Source organism: Crinia signifera, chromosome 6 (assembly GCF_055691185.1).
Source record: "Crinia signifera chromosome 6, ASM5569118v1, whole genome shotgun sequence".
Lineage (NCBI taxonomy): Eukaryota > Metazoa > Chordata > Amphibia > Anura > Myobatrachidae > Crinia > Crinia signifera.
In genome coordinates this window covers 56,104,048-56,117,324 of record NC_139222.1, presented here as the reverse complement: position 1 = coordinate 56,117,324, position 13,277 = coordinate 56,104,048, and the positions used below count along the sequence as shown (strand labels likewise).

At 39.5% G+C, this 13,277-nt stretch overlaps 24 non-coding genes and 3 pseudogenes across 24 annotated transcripts; all 27 read right to left on the bottom strand.

The window, feature by feature from the left end:
- Positions 1 to 312: 312 nt before the first annotated feature.
- Positions 313 to 431, bottom strand: LOC146016222 (5S ribosomal RNA). Its single transcript, XR_014449119.1, has one exon. It is a non-coding gene; the product is annotated as a 5S ribosomal RNA (ribosomal RNA).
- Positions 432 to 777: 346 nt separating this feature from the next.
- On the bottom strand, positions 778 to 896 carry LOC146016455 (5S ribosomal RNA). The gene has a single exon (XR_014449348.1). It is a non-coding gene; the product is annotated as a 5S ribosomal RNA (ribosomal RNA).
- Positions 897 to 1,241: 345 nt separating this feature from the next.
- Positions 1,242 to 1,350, bottom strand: LOC146011598 (5S ribosomal RNA; annotated as a pseudogene).
- A 345-nt stretch (positions 1,351 to 1,695) lies between these two features.
- On the bottom strand, positions 1,696 to 1,814 carry LOC146015827 (5S ribosomal RNA). Its single transcript, XR_014448736.1, has one exon. It is a non-coding gene; the product is annotated as a 5S ribosomal RNA (ribosomal RNA).
- A 345-nt stretch (positions 1,815 to 2,159) lies between these two features.
- LOC146010297 (5S ribosomal RNA) lies at positions 2,160 to 2,278 on the bottom strand. Its single transcript, XR_014444812.1, has one exon. It is a non-coding gene; the product is annotated as a 5S ribosomal RNA (ribosomal RNA).
- Positions 2,279 to 2,623: 345 nt separating this feature from the next.
- LOC146016603 (5S ribosomal RNA) lies at positions 2,624 to 2,742 on the bottom strand. The gene has a single exon (XR_014449489.1). It is a non-coding gene; the product is annotated as a 5S ribosomal RNA (ribosomal RNA).
- A 346-nt stretch (positions 2,743 to 3,088) lies between these two features.
- LOC146013994 (5S ribosomal RNA) lies at positions 3,089 to 3,207 on the bottom strand. The gene has a single exon (XR_014446954.1). It is a non-coding gene; the product is annotated as a 5S ribosomal RNA (ribosomal RNA).
- Positions 3,208 to 3,552: 345 nt separating this feature from the next.
- On the bottom strand, positions 3,553 to 3,661 carry LOC146011597 (5S ribosomal RNA; annotated as a pseudogene).
- A 345-nt stretch (positions 3,662 to 4,006) lies between these two features.
- Positions 4,007 to 4,125, bottom strand: LOC146010247 (5S ribosomal RNA). The gene has a single exon (XR_014444763.1). It is a non-coding gene; the product is annotated as a 5S ribosomal RNA (ribosomal RNA).
- Positions 4,126 to 4,470: 345 nt separating this feature from the next.
- On the bottom strand, positions 4,471 to 4,589 carry LOC146017591 (5S ribosomal RNA). The gene has a single exon (XR_014450458.1). It is a non-coding gene; the product is annotated as a 5S ribosomal RNA (ribosomal RNA).
- Positions 4,590 to 4,934: 345 nt separating this feature from the next.
- Positions 4,935 to 5,053, bottom strand: LOC146017477 (5S ribosomal RNA). Its single transcript, XR_014450346.1, has one exon. It is a non-coding gene; the product is annotated as a 5S ribosomal RNA (ribosomal RNA).
- A 345-nt stretch (positions 5,054 to 5,398) lies between these two features.
- On the bottom strand, positions 5,399 to 5,517 carry LOC146014645 (5S ribosomal RNA). The gene has a single exon (XR_014447592.1). It is a non-coding gene; the product is annotated as a 5S ribosomal RNA (ribosomal RNA).
- A 346-nt stretch (positions 5,518 to 5,863) lies between these two features.
- LOC146015592 (5S ribosomal RNA) lies at positions 5,864 to 5,982 on the bottom strand. The gene has a single exon (XR_014448509.1). It is a non-coding gene; the product is annotated as a 5S ribosomal RNA (ribosomal RNA).
- Positions 5,983 to 6,791: 809 nt separating this feature from the next.
- LOC146010245 (5S ribosomal RNA) lies at positions 6,792 to 6,910 on the bottom strand. The gene has a single exon (XR_014444761.1). It is a non-coding gene; the product is annotated as a 5S ribosomal RNA (ribosomal RNA).
- A 345-nt stretch (positions 6,911 to 7,255) lies between these two features.
- On the bottom strand, positions 7,256 to 7,374 carry LOC146017360 (5S ribosomal RNA). The gene has a single exon (XR_014450235.1). It is a non-coding gene; the product is annotated as a 5S ribosomal RNA (ribosomal RNA).
- A 345-nt stretch (positions 7,375 to 7,719) lies between these two features.
- On the bottom strand, positions 7,720 to 7,838 carry LOC146016754 (5S ribosomal RNA). Its single transcript, XR_014449634.1, has one exon. It is a non-coding gene; the product is annotated as a 5S ribosomal RNA (ribosomal RNA).
- Positions 7,839 to 8,183: 345 nt separating this feature from the next.
- On the bottom strand, positions 8,184 to 8,302 carry LOC146016236 (5S ribosomal RNA). Its single transcript, XR_014449133.1, has one exon. It is a non-coding gene; the product is annotated as a 5S ribosomal RNA (ribosomal RNA).
- A 345-nt stretch (positions 8,303 to 8,647) lies between these two features.
- Positions 8,648 to 8,766, bottom strand: LOC146016543 (5S ribosomal RNA). The gene has a single exon (XR_014449432.1). It is a non-coding gene; the product is annotated as a 5S ribosomal RNA (ribosomal RNA).
- A 351-nt stretch (positions 8,767 to 9,117) lies between these two features.
- Positions 9,118 to 9,236, bottom strand: LOC146014671 (5S ribosomal RNA). The gene has a single exon (XR_014447618.1). It is a non-coding gene; the product is annotated as a 5S ribosomal RNA (ribosomal RNA).
- Positions 9,237 to 9,581: 345 nt separating this feature from the next.
- LOC146014361 (5S ribosomal RNA) lies at positions 9,582 to 9,700 on the bottom strand. Its single transcript, XR_014447311.1, has one exon. It is a non-coding gene; the product is annotated as a 5S ribosomal RNA (ribosomal RNA).
- Positions 9,701 to 10,045: 345 nt separating this feature from the next.
- LOC146015038 (5S ribosomal RNA) lies at positions 10,046 to 10,164 on the bottom strand. Its single transcript, XR_014447971.1, has one exon. It is a non-coding gene; the product is annotated as a 5S ribosomal RNA (ribosomal RNA).
- A 345-nt stretch (positions 10,165 to 10,509) lies between these two features.
- Positions 10,510 to 10,628, bottom strand: LOC146015765 (5S ribosomal RNA). The gene has a single exon (XR_014448676.1). It is a non-coding gene; the product is annotated as a 5S ribosomal RNA (ribosomal RNA).
- Positions 10,629 to 10,974: 346 nt separating this feature from the next.
- LOC146015156 (5S ribosomal RNA) lies at positions 10,975 to 11,093 on the bottom strand. Its single transcript, XR_014448085.1, has one exon. It is a non-coding gene; the product is annotated as a 5S ribosomal RNA (ribosomal RNA).
- Positions 11,094 to 11,438: 345 nt separating this feature from the next.
- On the bottom strand, positions 11,439 to 11,547 carry LOC146011596 (5S ribosomal RNA; annotated as a pseudogene).
- A 346-nt stretch (positions 11,548 to 11,893) lies between these two features.
- LOC146017379 (5S ribosomal RNA) lies at positions 11,894 to 12,012 on the bottom strand. The gene has a single exon (XR_014450254.1). It is a non-coding gene; the product is annotated as a 5S ribosomal RNA (ribosomal RNA).
- Positions 12,013 to 12,357: 345 nt separating this feature from the next.
- Positions 12,358 to 12,476, bottom strand: LOC146015567 (5S ribosomal RNA). Its single transcript, XR_014448485.1, has one exon. It is a non-coding gene; the product is annotated as a 5S ribosomal RNA (ribosomal RNA).
- A 345-nt stretch (positions 12,477 to 12,821) lies between these two features.
- LOC146017245 (5S ribosomal RNA) lies at positions 12,822 to 12,940 on the bottom strand. Its single transcript, XR_014450117.1, has one exon. It is a non-coding gene; the product is annotated as a 5S ribosomal RNA (ribosomal RNA).
- Positions 12,941 to 13,277: the final 337 nt, after the last annotated feature.

Here is a 13,277-nt window from a genome sequence, read left to right as displayed (position 1 = left end):
CTATCACCAGGTAAGCTAATACAAAAGTTTCCTAACTGTATTGGCTTACTGAAAAAAATCATGTGTTGGTAATGTAAAAAGACCTACAGGACATGATATTAGCAGGGGGTCTTAAATTAAACTACAAAAGAGGCTCAACAATGTTTAGCTGCCAAAAGCAGTTGGAATTGAGCCTAAACAGTGTGGTAAGTCTTTAGGTGATGGCTATTGTGTCTGTTTGACCTCTTCCAAATGTCTGTGCTGGCAATAAAAAGAAAAAGTTTCCAATTTAAATAGCTAGAGAATAAAAACAATTTGCCAGTAATGTGAAAAAACCTACAGCACCTGGTGTTCCCATGTGGTCTCCCACCCAAGTACTAACCAGGCCCAACACTGCTTAGCTTCCAAGATCAGAAGAAATTGGGCCTATCCAATGTGGTATGGCTGTAGGTGAGATACAGGCACTTTTTTGCCCTCTTCTACTTCTATCACCAGGTAAGCTAATAAAAAAGTTTCCTAACTGTATTGGCTTACTTAAAAAAAATCATGTGTTGGTAATGTAAAAAGACCTACAGGACATGATATTAGCAGGGGGTCTTAAATTAAACTACTAAACAGGCTCAACACTGTTTAGCTGCCAAAAGCAGTTGGAATTGGGCCTAAACAGTGTGGTAAGTCTTTAGGTGATGGCTATTGTGTCTGTTTGACCTCTTCCAAATGTCTGTACTGGCAATAAAAAGAAAAAGTTTCCAATTTAAATAGCTAGAGAATAAAAACAATTTGCCTGTAATGTGAAAAAACCTACAGCACCTGGTGTTCCCATGTGGTCTCCCACCCAAGTACTAACCAGGCCCAACACTGCTTAGCTTCCAAGATCAGACGAGATGGGGCCTATCCAATGTGGTATGGCTGTAGGTGAGATACAGGCACTTTTTTGCCCTCTTCTACTTCTATCACAAGGTAAGCTAATAAAAAAGTTTCCTAACTGTATTGGCTTACTGAAAAAAATCATGTGTTGGTAATGTAAAAAGACCTACAGGACATGATATTAGCAGGGGGTCTTAAATTAAACTACTAAAGAGGCTCAACACTGTTTAGCTGCCAAAAGCAGTTGGAATTGGGCCTAAACAGTGTGGTAAGTCTTTAGGTGATGGCTATTGTGTCTGTTTGACCTCTTCCAAATGTCTGTACTGGCAATAAAAAGAAAAAGTTTCCAATTTAAATAGCTAGAGAATAAAAACAATTTTCCAGTAATGTGAAAAAACCTACAGCACCTGGTGTTCCCATGTGGTCTCCCACCCAAGTACTAACCAGGACCAACACTGCTTAGCTTCCAAGATCAGGCCTATCCAATGTGGTATGGCTGTAGGTGAGTTAAAAGCACTTGTTTGCCCTCTTCTACTTCTATCACCAGGTAAGCTAATACAAAAGTTTCCTAACTGTATTGGCTTACTGAAAAAAATCATGTGTTGGTAATGTAAAAAGACCTACAGGACATGATATTAGCAGGGGGTCTTAAATTAAACTACAAAAGAGGCTCAACACTGTTTAGCTGAAAAAAGCAGTTGGAATTGAGCCTAAACAGTGTGGTAAGTCTTTAGGTGATGGCTATTGTGTCTGTTTGACCGCTTCCAAATGTCTGTGCTGGCAATAAAAAGAAAAAGTTTCCAATTTAAATAGCTAGAGAATAAAAACAATTTGCCTGTAATGTGAAAAAACCTACAGCACCTGGTGTTCCCATGTGGTCTCCCACCCAAGTACTAACTAGGCCCAACACTGCTTAGCTTCCAAGATCAGACGAGATTGGGCCTATCCAATGTGGTATGGCTGTAGGTGAGATACAGGCACTTTTTTGCCCTCTTCTACTTCTATCACAAGGTAAGCTAATAAAAAAGTTTCCTAACTGTATTGGCTTACTGAAAAAAATCATGTGTTGGTAATGTAAAAAGACCTACAGGACATGATATTAGCAGGGGGTCTTAAATTAAACTACAAAAGAGGCTCAACACTGTTTAGCTGCCAAAAGCAGTTGGAATTGGGCCTAAACAGTGTGGTAAGTCTTTAGGTGATGGCTATTATGTCTGTTTGACCTCTTCCAAATGTCTGTATTGTCAATAAAAAGAAAAAGTTTCCAATTTAAATAGCTAGAGAATAAAAACAATTTGCCAGTAATGTGAAAAAACCTACAGCACCTGGTGTTCCCATGTGGTCTCCCACCCAAGTACTAACCAGGCCCAACACTGCTTAACTTCCAAGATCAGACGAGATTGGGCCTATCCAATGTGGTATGGCTGTAGGTGAGTTAAAAGCACTTTTTTGCCCTCTTCTATTTCTATCACCAGGTAAGCTAATACAAAAGTTTCCTAACTGTATTGGCTTACTGAAAAAAATCATGTGTTGGTAATGTAAAAAGACCTACAGGACATGATATTAGCAGGGGGTCTTAAATTAAACTACAAAAGAGGCTCAACAATGTTTAGCTGCCAAAAGCAGTTGGAATTGAGCCTAAACAGTGTGGTAAGTCTTTAGGTGATGGCTATTGTGTCTGTTTGACCTCTTCCAAATGTCTGTGCTGGCAATAAAAAGAAAAAGTTTCCAATTTAAATAGCTAGAGAATAAAAACAATTTGCCAGTAATGTGAAAAAACCTACAGCACCTGGTGTTCCCAGGTGGTCTCCCACCCAAGTACTAACCAGGCCCAACACAGCTTAGCTTCCAAGATCAGACGAAATTGGGCCTATCCAATGTGGTATGGCTGTAGGTGAGATACAGGCACTTTTTTGCCCTCTTCTACTTCTATCACCAGGTAAGCTAATAAAAAAGTTTCCTAACTGTATTGGCTTACTTAAAAAAAATCATGTGTTGGTAATGTAAAAAGACCTACAGGACATGATATTAGCAGGGGGTCTTAAATTAAACTACTAAACAGGCTCAACACTGTTTAGCTGCCAAAAGCAGTTGGAATTGGGCCTAAACAGTGTGGTAAGTCTTTAGGTGATGGCTATTGTGTCTGTTTGACCTCTTCCAAATGTCTGTACTGGCAATAAAAAGAAAAAGTTTCCAATTTAAATAGCTAGAGAATAAAAACAATTTGCCTGTAATGTGAAAAAACCTACAGCACCTGGTGTTCCCATGTGGTCTCCCACCCAAGTACTAACCAGGCCCAACACTGCTTAGCTTCCAAGATCAGACGAGATTGGGCCCATCCAATGTGGTATGACTGTAGGTGAGATACAGGCACTTTTTTGCCCTCTTCTACTTCTATCACAAGGTAAGCTAATAAAAAAGTTTCCTAACTGTATTGGCTTACTGAAAAAAATCATGTGTTGGTAATGTAAAAAGACCTACAGGACATGATATTAGCAGGGGGTCTTAAATTAAACTACTAAAGAGGCTCAACACTGTTTAGCTGCCAAAAGCAGTTGGAATTGGGCCTAAACAGTGTGGTAAGTCTTTAGGTGATGGCTATTGTGTCTGTTTGACCTCTTCCAAATTTCTGTACTGGCAATAAAAAGAAAAAGTTTCCAATTTAAATAGCTAGAGAATAAAAACAATTTGCCAGTAATGTGAAAAAACCTACAGCACCTGGTGTTCCCATGTGGTCTCCCACCCAAGTACTAACCAGGACCAACACTGCTTAGCTTCCAAGATCAGGCCTATCCAATGTGGTATGGCTGTAGGTGAGTTAAAAGCACTTGTTTGCCCTCTTCTACTTCTATCACCAGGTAAGCTAATACAAAAGTTTCCTAACTGTATTGGCTTACTGAAAAAAATCATGTGTTGGTAATGTAAAAAGACCTACAGGACATGATATTAGCAGGGGGTCTTAAATTAAACTACAAAAGAGGCTCAACACTGTTTAGCTGAAAAAAGCAGTTGGAATTGAGCCTAAACAGTGTGGTAAGTCTTTAGGTGATGGCTATTGTGTCTGTTTGACCTCTTCCAAATGTCTGTGCTGGCAATAAAAAGAAAAAGTTTCCAATTTAAATAGCTAGAGAATAAAAACAATTTGCCTGTAATGTGAAAAAACCTACAGCACCTGGTGTTCCCATGTGGTCTCCCACCCAAGTACTAACTAGGCCCAACACTGCTTAGCTTCCAAGATCAGACGAGATTGGGCCTATCCAATGTGGTATGGCTGTACGTGAGATACAGGCACTTTTTTGCCCTCTTCTACTTCTATCACAAGGTAAGCTAATAAAAAAGTTTCCTAACTGTATTGGCTTACTGAAAAAAATCATGTGTTGGTAATGTAAAAAGACCTACAGGACATGATATTAGCAGTGGGTCTTAAATTAAACTACAAAAGAGGCTCAACACTGTTTAGCTGCCAAAAGCAGTTGGAATTGGGCCTAAACAGTGTGGTAAGTCTTTAGGTGATGGCTATTATGTCTGTTTGACCTCTTCCAAATGTCTGTATTGGCAATAAAAAGAAAAAGTTTCCAATTTAAATAGCTAGAGAATAAAAACAATTTGCCAGTAATGTGAAAAAACCTACAGCACCTGGTGTTCCCATGTGGTCTCCCACCCAAGTACTAACCAGGCCCAACACTGCTTAACTTCCAAGATCAGACGAGATTGGGCCTATCCAATGTGGTATGGCTGTAGGTGAGATACAGGCACTTTTTTGCCCTCTTCTACTTCTATTACCAGGTAAGCTAATACAAAAGTTTCCTAACTGTATTGGCTTACTGAAAAAAATCATGTGTTGGTAATGTAAAAAGACCTACAGGACATGATATTAGCAGGGGGTCTTAAATTAAACTACAAAAGAGGCTCAACACTGTTTAGCTGCCAAAAGCAGTTGGAATTGGGCCTAAACAGTGTGGTAAGTCTTTAGGTGATGGCTATTGTGTCTGTTTGACCTCTTCCAAATGTCTGTGCTGGCAATAAAAAGAAAAAGTTTCCAATTTAAATAGCTAGAGAATAAAAACAATTTGCCAGTAATGTGAAAAAACCTACAGCACCTGGTGTTCCCATGTGGTCTCCCACCCAAGTACTAACCAGGCCCAACACTGCTTAACTTCCAAGATCAGACGAGATTGGGCCTATCCAATGTGGTATGGCTGTAGGTGAGATACAGGCACTTTTTTGCCCTCTTCTACTTCTATTACCAGGTAAGCTAATACAAAAGTTTCCTAACTGTATTGGCTTACTGAAAAAAATCATGTGTTGGTAATGTAAAAAGACCTACAGGACATGATATTAGCAGGGGGTCTTAAATTAAACTACAAAAGAGGCTCAACACTGTTTAGCTGCCAAAAGCAGTTGGAATTGGGCCTAAACAGTGTGGTAAGTCTTTAGGTGATGGCTATTGTGTCTGTTTGACCTCTTCCAAATGTCTGTGCTGGCAATAAAAAGAAAAAGTTTCCAATTTAAATAGCTAGAGAATAAAAACAATTTGCCAGTAATGTGAAAAAACCTACAGCACCTGGTGTTCCCAGGTGGTCTCCCACCCAAGTACTAACCAGGCCCAACACTGCTTAGCTTCCAAGATCAGACGAAATTGGGCCTATCCAATGTGGTATGGCTGTAGGTGAGATACAGGCACTTTTTTGCCCTCTTCTACTTCTATCACCAGGTAAGCTAATAAAAAAGTTTCCTAACTGTATTGGCTTACTTAAAAAAAATCATGTGTTGGTAATGTAAAAAGACCTACAGGACATGATATTAGCAGGGGGTCTTAAATTAAACTACTAAACAGGCTCAACACTGTTTAGCTGCCAAAAGCAGTTGGAATTGGGCCTAAACAGTGTGGTAAGTCTTTAGGTGATGGCTATTGTGTCTGTTTGACCTCTTCCAAATGTCTGTACTGGCAATAAAAAGAAAAAGTTTCCAATTTAAATAGCTAGAGAATAAAAACAATTTGCCTGTAATGTGAAAAAACCTACAGCACCTGGTGTTCCCATGTGGTCTCCCACCCAAGTACTAACCAGGCCCAACACTGCATAGCTTCCAAGATCAGACGAGATTGGGTCCATCCAATGTGGTATGACTGTAGGTGAGATACAGGCACTTTTTTGCCCTCTTCTACTTCTATCACAAGGTAAGCTAATAAAAAAGTTTCCTAACTGTATTGGCTTACTGAAAAAAATCATGTGTTGGTAATGTAAAAAGACCTACAGGACATGATATTAGCAGGGGGTCTTAAATTAAACTACTAAAGAGGCTCAACACTGTTTAGCTGCCAAAAGCAGTTGGAATTGGGCCTAAACAGTGTGGTAAGTCTTTAGGTGATGGCTATTGTGTCTGTTTGACCTCTTCCAAATTTCTGTACTGGCAATAAAAAGAAAAAGTTTCCAATTTAAATAGCTAGAGAATAAAAACAATTTGCCAGTAATGTGAAAAAACCTACAGCACCTGGTGTTCCCATGTGGTCCCATGTGGTCTCCCACCCAAGTACTAACCAGGACCAACACTGCTTAGCTTCCAAGATCAGGCCTATCCAATGTGGTATGGCTGTAGGTGAGTTAAAAGCACTTGTTTGCCCTCTTCTACTTCTATCACCAGGTAAGCTAATACAAAAGTTTCCTAACTGTATTGGCTTACTGAAAAAAATCATGTGTTGGTAATGTAAAAAGACCTACAGGACATGATATTAGCAGGGGGTCTTAAATTAAACTACAAAAGAGGCTCAACACTGTTTAGCTGAAAAAAGCAGTTGGAATTGAGCCTAAACAGTGTGGTAAGTCTTTAGGTGATGGCTATTGTGTCTGTTTGACCTCTTCCAAATGTCTGTGCTGGCAATAAAAAGAAAAAGTTTCCAATTTAAATAGCTAGAGAATAAAAACAATTTGCCTGTAATGTGAAAAAACCTACAGCACCTGGTGTTCCCATGTGGTCTCCCACCCAAGTACTAACTAGGCCCAACACTGCTTAGCTTCCAAGATCAGACGAGATTGGGCCTATCCAATGTGGTATGGCTGTACGTGAGATACAGGCACTTTTTTGCCCTCTTCTACTTCTATCACAAGGTAAGCTAATAAAAAAGTTTCCTAACTGTATTGGCTTACTGAAAAAAATCATGTGTTGGTAATGTAAAAAGACCTACAGGACATGATATTAGCAGGGGGTCTTAAATTAAACTACAAAAGAGGCTCAACACTGTTTAGCTGCCAAAAGCAGTTGGAATTGGGCCTAAACAGTGTGGTAAGTCTTTAGGTGATGGCTATTATGTCTGTTTGACCTCTTCCAAATGTCTGTATTGGCAATAAAAAGAAAAAGTTTCCAATTTAAATAGCTAGAGAATAAAAACAATTTGCCAGTAATGTGAAAAAACCTACAGCACCTGGTGTTCCCATGTGGTCTCCCACCCAAGTACTAACCAGGCCCAACACTGCTTAACTTCCAAGATCAGACGAGATTGGGCCTATCCAATGTGGTATGGCTGTAGGTGAGATACAGGCACTTTTTTGCCCTCTTCTACTTCTATTACCAGGTAAGCTAATACAAAAGTTTCCTAACTGTATTGGCTTACTGAAAAAAATCATGTGTTGGTAATGTAAAAAGACCTACAGGACATGATATTAGCAGGGGGTCTTAAATTAAACTACAAAAGAGGCTCAACACTGTTTAGCTGCCAAAAGCAGTTGGAATTGGGCCTAAACAGTGTGGTAAGTCTTTAGGTGATGGCTATTGTGTCTGTTTGACCTCTTCCAAATGTCTGTGCTGGCAATAAAAAGAAAAAGTTTCCAATTTAAATAGCTAGAGAATAAAAACAATTTGCCAGTAATGTGAAAAAACCTACAGCACCTGGTGTTCCCAGGTGGTCTCCCACCCAAGTACTAACCAGGCCCAACACTGCTTAGCTTCCAAAATCAGACGAAATTGGGCCTATCCAATGTGGTATGGCTGTAGGTGAGATACAGGCACTTTTTTGCCCTCTTCTACTTCTATCACCAGGTAAGCTAATAAAAAAGTTTCCTAACTGTATTGGCTTACTGAAAAAAATCATGTGTTGGTAATGTAAAAAGACCTACAGGACATGATATTAGCAGGGGGTCTTAAATTAAACTACTAAAGAGGCTCAACACTGTTTAGCTGCCAAAAGCAGTTGGAATTGGGCCTAAACAGTGTGGTAAGTCTTTAGGTGATGGCTATTGTGTCTGTTTGACCTCTTCCAAATGTCTGTACTGGCAATAAAAAGAAAAAGTTTCCAATTTAAATAGCTAGAGAATAAAAACAATTTGCCAGTAATGTGAAAAAACCTACAGCACCTGGTGTTCCCATGTGGTCTCCCACCCAAGTACTAACCAGGCCCAACACTGCTTAGCTTCCAAGATCAGACGAGATTGGCCCTATCCAATGTGGTATGGCTGTAGGTGAGATACAGGCACTTTTTTGCCCTCTTCTACTTCTATCACCAGGTAAGCTAATACAAAAGTTTCCTAACTGTATTGGCTTACTGAAAAAAATCATGTGTTGGTAATGTAAAAAGACCAACAGGACATGATATTAGCAGGGGGTCTTAAATTAAACTACAAAAGAGGCTCAACACTGTTAAGCTGCCAAAAGCAGTTGGAATTGAGCCTAAACAGTGTGGTAAGTCTTTAGTTGATGGCTAGTGTGTCTGTTTGACCTCTTACAAATGTCTGTGCTGGCAATAAAATGAAATAGTTTCCAATATAAATAGCTAGAGAATAAAAACAACTTGCCAGTAATGTGAAAAAACCTACAGCACCTGGTGTTCCCAGGTGGTCTCCCAGCCAAGTACTAACCAGGCCCAACACTGCTTAGCTTCCAAAATCAGACGAGATTGGGCCTATACAATGTGGTATGGCTGTAGGTGAGATACAGGCACTTTTTTGCCCTCTTCTACTTCTATCACCAGGTAAGCTAATAAAAAAGTTTCCTAACTGTATTGGCTTACTGAAAAAAATCATGTGTTGGTAATGTAAAAAGACCTACAGGACATGATATTAGCAGGGGGTCTCAAATTAAACTACTAAAGAGGCTCAACACTGTTTAGCTGCCAAAAGCAGTTGGAATTGGGCCTAAACAGTGTGGTAAGTCTTTAGGTGATGGCTATTGTGTCTGTTTGACCTCTTCCAAATGTCTGTGCTGGCAATAAAAAGAAAAAGAAAAAGTTTCCAATTTAAATAGCTAAAGAATAAAAACAATTTGCCAGTAATGTGAAAAAACCTACAGCACCTGGTGTTCCCATGTGGTCTCCCACCCAAGTACTAACCAGGCCCAACACTGCTTAGCTTCCAAGATCAGACGAGATTGAGCCTATCCAATGTGGTATGGCTGTAGGTGAGTTAAATTCACTTTTTTGCCCTCTTCTACTTCTATCACCAGGTAAGCTAATACAAAAGTTTCCTAACTGTATTGGCTTACTGAAAAAAATCATGTGTTGGTAATGTAAAAAGACCTACAGGACATGATATTAGCAGGGCGTCTTAAATTAAACTACTAAAGAGGCTCAACACTGTTTAGCTGCCAAAAGCAGTTGGAATTGGGCCTAAACAGTGTGGTAAGTCTTTAGGTGATGGCTATTGTGTCTGTTTGACCTCTTCCAAATGTCTGTACTGGCAATAAAAAGAAAAAGTTTCCAATTTAAATAGCTAGAGAATAAAAACAATTTGCCTGTAATGTGAAAAAACCTACAGCACCTGGTGTTCCCATGTGGTCTCCCACCCAAGTACTAACCAGGCCCAACACTGCTTAGCTTCCAAGATCAGACGAGATTGGGCCTATCCAATGTGGTATGGCTGTAAGTGAGATACAGGCACTTTTTTGCCCTCTTCTACTTCTATCACCAGGTAAGCTAATAAAAAAGTTTCCTAACTGTATTGGCTTACTGAAAAAAATCATGTGTTGGTAATGTAAAAAGACCTACAGGACATGATATTAGCAGGGGTTCTTAAATTAAACTACTAAAGAGGCTCAACACTGTTTAGCTGCCAAAAGCAGTTGGAATTGGGCCTAAACAGTGTGGTAAGTCTTTAGGTGATGGCTATTGTGCCTGTTTGACCTCTTCCAAATGTCTGTACTGGCAATAAAAAGAAAAAGTTTCCAATTTAAATAGCTAGAGAATAAAAACAATTTGCCAGTAATGTGAAAAAACCTACAGCACCTGGTGTTCCCATGTGGTCTCCCACCCAAGTACTAACCAGGCCCAACACTGCTTAGCTTCCAAGATCACACGAGATTGGGCCTATCCAATGTGGTATGGCTGTAGGTGAGTTAAAAGCACTTTTTTGCCCTCTTCTATTTCTATCACCAGGTAAGCTAATACAAAAGTTTCCTAACTGTATTGGCTTACTGAAAAAAATCATGTGTTGGTAATGTAAAAAGACCTACAGGACATGATATTAGCAGGGGGTCTTAAATTAAACTACAAAAGAGGCTCAACAATGTTTAGCTGCCAAAAGCAGTTGGAATTGAGCCTAAACAGTGTGGTAAGTCTTTAGGTGATGGCTATTGTGTCTGTTTGACCTCTTCCAAATGTCTTTGCTGGCAATAAAAAGAAAAAGTTTCCAATTTAAATAGCTAGAGAATAAAAACAATTTGCCAGTAATGTGAAAAAACCTACAGCACCTGGTGTTCCCAGGTGGTCTCCCACCCAAGTACTAACCAGGCCCAACACTGCTTAGCTTCCAAGATCAGAAGAAATTGGGCCTATCCAATGTGGTATGGCTGTAGGTGAGATACAGGCACTTTTTTGCCCTCTTCTACTTCTATCACCAGGTAAGCTAATAAAAAAGTTTCCTAACTGTATTGGCTTACTTAAAAAAAATCATGTGTTGGTAATGTAAAAAGACCTACAGGACATGATATTAGCAGGGGGTCTTAAATTAAACTACTAAACAGGCTCAACACTGTTTAGCTGCCAAAAGCAGTTGGAATTGGGCCTAAACAGTGTGGTAAGTCTTTAGGTGATGGCTATTGTGTCTGTTTGACCTCTTCCAAATGTCTGTACTGGCAATAAAAAGAAAAAGTTTCCAATTTAAATAGCTAGAGAATAAAAACAATTTGCCTGTAATGTGAAAAAACCTACAGCACCTGGTGTTCCCATGTGGTCTCCCACCCAAGTACTAACCAGGCCCAACACTGCTTAGCTTCCAAGATCAGACGAGATTGGGCCCATCCAATGTGGTATGGCTGTGGGTGAGATACAGGCACTTTTTTGCCCTCTTCTACTTCTATCACAAGGTAAGCTAATAAAAAAGTTTCCTAACTGTATTGGCTTACTGAAAAAAATAATGTGTTGGTAATGTAAAAAGACCTACAGGACATGATATTAGCAGGGGGTCTTAAATTAAACTACTAAAGAGGCTCAACACTGTTTAGCTGCCAAAAGCAGTTGGAATTGGGCCTAAACAGTGTGGTAAGTCTTTAGGTGATGGCTATTGTGTCTGTTTGACCTCTTCCAAATGTCTGTACTGGCAATAAAAAGAAAAAGTTTCCAATTTAAATAGCTAGAGAATAAAAACAATTTGCCAGTAATGTGAAAAAACCTACAGCACCTGGTGTTCCCATGTGGTCTCCCACCCAAGTACTAACCAGGACCAACACTGCTTAGCTTCCAAGATCAGGCCTATCCAATGTGGTATGGCTGTAGGTGAGTTAAAAGCACTTGTTTGCCCTCTTCTACTTCTATCACCAGGTAAGCTAATACAAAAGTTTTCTAACTGTATTGTCTTACTGAAAAAAATCATGTGTTGGTAATGTAAAAAGACCTACAGGACATGATATTAGCAGGGGGGTCTTAAATTAAACTACAAAAGAGGCTCAACACTGTTTAGCTGAAAAAAGCAGTTGGAATTGAGCCTAAACAGTGTGGTAAGTCTTTAGGTGATGGCTATTGTGTCTGTTTGACCTCTTCCAAATGTCTGTGCTGGCAATAAAAAGAAAAAGTTTCCAATTTAAATAGCTAGAGAATAAAAACAATTTGCCTGTAATGTGAAAAAACCTACAGCACCTGGTGTTCCCATGTGGTCTCCCACCCAAGTACTAACTAGACCCAACACTGCTTAGCTTCCAAGATCAGACGAGATTGGGCCTATCCAATGTGGTATGGCTGTAGGTGAGATACAGGCACTTTTTTGCCCTCTTCTACTTCTATCACAAGGTAAGCTAATAAAAAAGTTTCCTAACTGTATTGGCTTACTGAAAAAAATCATGTGTTGGTAATGTAAAAAGACCTACAGGACATGATATTAGCAGGGGGTCTTAAATTAAACTACAAAACAGGCTCAACACTGTTTAGCTGCCAAAAGCAGTTGGAATTGGGCCTAAACAGTGTGGTAAGTCTTTAGGTGATGGCTATTATGTCTGTTTGACCTCTTCCAAATGTCTGTATTGGCAATAAAAAGAAAAAGTTTCCAATTTAAATAGCTAGAGAATAAAAACAATTTGCCAGTAATGTGAAAAAACCTACAGCACCTGGTGTTCCCATGTGGTCTCCCACCCAAGTACTAACCAGGCCCAACACTGCTCAACTTCCAAGATCAGACGAGATTGGGCCTATCCAATGTGGTATGGCTGTAGGTGAGATACAGGCACTTTTTTGCCCTCTTCTACTTCTATTACCAGGTAAGCTAATACAAAAGTTTCCTAACTGTATTGGCTTACTGAAAAAAATCATGTGTTGGTAATGTAAAAAGACCTACAGGACATGATATTAGCAGGGGGTCTTAAATTAAACTACAAAAGAGGCTCAACAATGTTTAGCTGCCAAAAGCAGTTGGAATTGAGCCTAAACAGTGTGGTAGGTCTTTAGGTGATGGCTATTGTGTCTGTTTGACCTCTTCCAAATGTCTGTATTGGCAATAAAAAGAAAAAGTTTCCAATTTAAATAGCTAGAGAATAAAAACAATTTGCCAGTAATGTGAAAAAACCTACAGCACCTGGTGTTCCCATGTGGTCTCCCACCCAAGTACTAACCAGGCCCAACACTGCTTAACTTCCAAGATCAGACGAGATTGGGCCTATCCAATGTGGTATGGCTGTAGGTGAGTTAAAAGCACTTTTTTGCCCTCTTCTATTTCTATCACCAGGTAAGCTAATACAAAAGTTTCCTAACTGTATTGGCTTACTGAAAAAAATCATGTGTTGGTAATGTAAAAAGACCTACAGGACATGATATTAGCAGGGGGTCTTAAATTAAACTACTAAACAGGCTCAACACTGTTTAGCTGCCAAAAGCAGTTGGAATTGGGCCTAAACAGTGTGGTAAGTCTTTAGGTGATGGCTATTGTGTCTGTTTGACCTCTTCCAAATGTCTGTACTGGCAATAAAAAGAAAAAGTTTCCAATTTAAATAGATAGAGAATAAAAACAATTTGCCTGTAA